Source organism: Opisthorchis viverrini, assembly GCF_000715545.1.
Source record: "Opisthorchis viverrini unplaced genomic scaffold opera_v5_392, whole genome shotgun sequence".
NCBI classification, from domain to species: Eukaryota; Metazoa; Platyhelminthes; class Trematoda; order Opisthorchiida; family Opisthorchiidae; genus Opisthorchis; species Opisthorchis viverrini.
In genome coordinates, this window is record NW_008752052.1 from 89,260 (window position 1) to 94,541 (window position 5,282).

The following is a 5,282-nucleotide window of genomic DNA, read 5'->3' on the forward strand; positions in this document are numbered from 1 at the left end:
CGAGATACTGCCATGTTTCCCAAGCCTAGACAGGGGACGTCGAGAGGCAGAGCGGGTCGGGTTCGAACCACAGACCTTCCGGTCATCAAATTCACGCTCTAACTACTGAGCTGTCTGGTCCCCTCCTGAAAAACATAATATCCAAAGGTCACTCGGTAATCTGGTTTTATCAAACTTTTACATGAATCTTTATGAAAAAACTAAGAGTTTTCCTGGATGAAGTAATTCACATCATTCCAGAAGCTTTCTGCGATACTTGATTTAGAAAGCTTCCTGTCACATCTTAGCTACTAGAATTTGCAATTCTCAATCCTTTAGTAACCGGACACTCGTTGACAAATAGCCTTTTTTTATTTGACGCTTTGGTGATATGCATCGGTATTTGTTTCCTCGAAGTCAAACCTGTCGTTTAGCTTATTCAAATGACCTGCCTTTTTGAGAGACAAGAACGAATTCCCTTTTTTCTCGGGTTACAGGTGACACTAGAAACCACACAGGTGAGGTGTGCGCTTAGCAATATGCAAACGCGGGTAGGCAGCTGTCACAGTGGCATTCGCAATTTGGCCACAACTGTCGTATTCCTTCAAAAACCTTTTTGATTTAAGCAGGTTGCAAAACTTCTATTGATCATTTGAACTTGTCACCAGCAAAATGTTGGTAGAAGTAACTCTGGTCTTCCTTACAACTTACACACGGAGTAGAGGTACGAAAGCCGGCAAAATTAAAGTAATGGCGCAAAATAGTTACGAATCTCGGAGAACATAAGATAATACATCAGCTGAACGTGATCGGTGATATCCGTTGTTGTCATCTGGCGGTTTCTTGGGTTAGAACTCGATGAACAGCATAAAACGCGTTTTTTAATTTATTTTCACCCAAAGAATTTTGAGGTATATTTGATTTCCTCGACAAAACCTATGAGCATATACATATATATATATATATATATACATATATATATACGTATATATGGTGCCACTACATCAAGCAGCTAGCTTATTCAGGCAGTTTGACTCCTGGAGAAAAGTTTCCCTAGTTCATCTTGATAGGTCGCTGTCTTATCGACTCGAGAAAAGACAACCTCTACTTCAATGTACCTTTACAGATTCCCAAAGTCTTCGTTCACCCGGTCGCAGATATGCGAAGGAGAAGCGTGGATGTTATGAGTGCTGAACCAATAAAATGACACTAGATGTAGACAATTAAAGCCAGTTTGCTGCCGCGTTTATTTGGCTGCCCAGAGTTTCCGTCAACCTTATGTTCTACGTGAACCGAGAAATACGCTCACTTGCAAATCAATTTAATCTTCACGAGAGACTCAACTCGAAAACAGTTCCATTTGGGTTCAAGTAGAACACAAGGTTGACAGAAACTCGGGAACTGCGTCTACATGATGAGCCCCAAGAAGAGCGAAACCGGTCGTGCGCTGTCGACAAATTTTCAACAACCTTGTGAGTAGTTTCCTTTATGAAAATATACTGCGATATCTCGGATGTCGTGCCAACTAAAACGTGAGGCGGTCTGTGTGCAGCACATTCAGTCGTAGAATATCGTAAATAAGAGATCTAGTTGAGGCTCTTGTGGAAGCCCAACTGATTTGCAAATGAGCATATTTCTCGGAATGCCGTTCTATTTAATCTCCCAGGGCCACACTTCAGAAAGAAGTCATCTTCATATTCTGTGTTCCACTTGACGTCAAATTCGTGGCCCTAATTCTATAAATATCGACGATCGTTTCCGGCGACGTACTTCAGAAGATTTTGCATGTAAGCCTTTAAGCAAAGGTTCTACATATTCAGCGTTTAGCCACTCCACATGCCAAAGCGTTGCGTGGAAGAATTTGGCACTAACAGACAAGAGATAACTGTTTGATCCCACCGAAAGCCAATTTTAGTTTGACAGACAACATGGTCAAAGGCTTAGAGCGGTAAATTTCCACGATGTCGGAACATGTTTGCGCTGACTTGGAAAAGACAACATCTCTATCACTGGTGATAAAACGGTCTCAAAATTGTTGGCCTTCAATCGGCGCTGACTGGTGTACAGGAGCTTACGGTTAGCAAATGTTTTTGCAAAATCACCTACGAATGGCCGTCATGTAGTGTACTAAGTGAAACACAGTACTGTTGTGTTTCTGTTCGCTCAATCATTTTATCACCCATCATTTAACATATGGCGTGCTACTTACACCCCAAACTGTGACAAGATTTGTTCCGTGACGAACGAATATTTATTCGGATTAAGCAATCAATAAAAACAAAACAACAGGTGGCATGTGCATTTGTGCAGACCGAAAATTGACAGGAGGTATCAGGTAGGCCTTTCACATATTTTTTAAAAAAATATATGAGATTCTTGATACCATTTGGCCGATATTTAAATTTCTGCGAATTTCACACTGTTCTAAAAGTCTCTCAGGTTGCGGCGAGTTGAAAGAGGTCTTGAGCCTTGTCAGGAAAACATAGAACCTGCAGAAATTCATCGCAAAATGACGTTTACACCATGGGCAGTCACTAGATTTCACTTTTCAGTGGTCTCATACTGGATTATCTTGTTATAACGCCGGTCCTAATTTGCAAAAGCATATAGGATATCAAACGCGAGGGTAACCGATAAAATTGCTGGTAATCCTGACGAAGATGGTGGATTTCAAGCAGAAACCGGTTCAATCAGGACTAGTTCCGCGTTCCATAGACCAAAATTCGGATAAAATGGATTAATCTAACCTTCATTCTGCGGAAAGTTTTGTCAGTGTCAGCTACTTGAACTCCTGAATCCGTGCAGTTAATTGTAATCTACCTCATTTCATCACCATCATCATCATCTTCATCATTTCATCGACGCAGCTCAACTACTCATTGCAACTCCATTATGGCGATTGCATTGGTGTCCTGTGCTCGGTAACCACGACTGCCTTAGAGGGTAAACTTCTCGTTTACTTTGGTCAGATTTGTTTAACATTGTTTGAGTTTCTTTCCACCACCACCCAGTAAAAACACACATTGTTTCTTTGGGAGTCATACCGTGGAATGCTGTTTACCATAAATAAACAAACCAATTCATTTATTTGTTCACCAGACAGAAAATGCTGTACTGCACTTCCTGTGGGTGATACAGAGAATCGATTGATATTCATTCACTGACGCAATACTCAAGCTCACGGTGCTGAATATACCATTGAGTTGTATTCATCCGGCTCACTCGTAAACAGCTAAACTTGAGTAGTTTTTCCATCTAGTATTGAGGGCATTCGTTCTACCGTACTTACCAATTCTGTCCAGACAACTGTTACGAATTTTTTTAACAAATCCCCCGAACGAGATGAGTAAATGTTTCGACTAGCTCACATTTGATTATCACGTGTGAAGGGTGATGATCTAATTTCATCAGTAAGAACTAACGGATACAGTGTATGGTTACAATCAGGGCATGCAGATGGCTTCAACTTGAACAAACATATATATTTGAAATCAATTTGAACCAAACAGCAGTCAGCTGACCCGCTTCCATGATTCTAGGCCATGGTTCAGGGCCGTTTTGTCCTTTAGACGTTGTCCACCACATTCTACGCCACAATTGGGGAACACTGAACAGACGTGCCGGGATTCCACCCCCCCCCCCAATGTTGAGGCTCAAACTTTACACTCATTTCAGAAACTATGCGACTGTCAGTCTCCTTACAGCCACCGGAATTTAACTGAACATGAGTCAATCAAATCTTGTATACCTCAGAGATGAATTTGAAACCCTGTTCTATGTGTATACTCTACAAGGATATTGGAAAGCTTCCGTACAAAGGGATGCGTAGATAGAAGGCTGCGGGATCAATCGCTATGTAAGTATCTGATCGCTTGCCAGTAGCCAGACTTGTATATACCTTCACTTCACGTGATAAACCAAGAAAATGTAATTTCAAACTTGAACTGGGGAATGAAACAAATTTAACTGTGATGTAGACCTAACAAACTTGCATGCACTGTCAAATTCACGAGGTTTGAACTCCGAAGGGCTGTTTTTATCAAGCCCAGTAAGGTGACACACATGTACGGTGAATCTTTTTCAGTTTACATGACTGACAGACAGTCCATTGTTTCATTAGCAACGGTATCCTTCCTCAGACAATCATTTTTTTACTTCTAACTGAGTTTCATTCTGCCTTCATGCGGTCCAAGACGTTTGGTGCGAGTAGTTGGATGATTCTGGCAGATTATCAGAGAGTTTTCCAAGTTGTGCATTCTGTACACACACTCAAAACATTTATTATGATCGTTACCTTATGACGTTGATGTTACCAGAAGATGGAAGTGCATCTCCATCGATTTTACACCTCGCCCCGGTGGTGCTGCCACGTAAGTAGCAACCGAGGTAGGCAGGTTGAAAAATTCACAGGTGGTTCTTGAAATATAAAACTCGGCTTATCATATTTAGTACCAGGAAGAGTTTGCCAGAAACCGAATGAAGCTATTTTCCAGTGTGTTGAAATCTCTACGGGTTATCATAACTGTTACCGGGTCTGAAAACCGTGTGGTCAATTGGTACTTCGTGTTTTTAAACTATTATGTAACCAGAGAAGTCGCATGATGCATTTTCGTTAGGTGAGGATCACCCACATCTGTGAAGTCGTAACCAGAAAGCTCACAGCAGCTTCAGAGCACTTTAATTTGAGAGAGATTATGGTCACTAAGTACCGTTCACTGGGTCGATTACTGCTAAGGATCGATGTGTATCTTGTCCAGGACGCTGCGTCACGTGATTTGTGCGTCTAATTCTATCAACTACTCGAGCGTGCATCCAAATCGATCAATAAACTACTTAGCAAATTATTGATTCGTCCTAGGCACCTTTGCCAATCGAAACAAAACAGTCGCTAAAATGGATGTAATACTGACAGTGGTTTCCATTTGCTTAGTTCAAGGGGTGCCTCAAGTTGCTTTCGATATCACGGTGAAAAGGTAGTGTGGTAGACGCCGTCTGATGACACTTTACGTCATATTTTGGTCTTTAGAGATTAATGTACTTTCTGTAGCATTGTTCATTTGTTTCATCATCCATTATGTTAATGCTGTCTACAACCGGCATGACGGACAATGCACCCCATCCAGGCAGTAACGTTTACTCAGTTGGGGATCGGCCTAATAAATCATCATACAAAACCAGACGAACTAGAAATCCAGAATTCAGCGCAGCGTAACAAGTAACACGTTTGTATTCGCATCGACCTATATATACAGCATATGGAATATTAAAACAAGAGAATAATGAATAGAGCAATGAATAGAGTA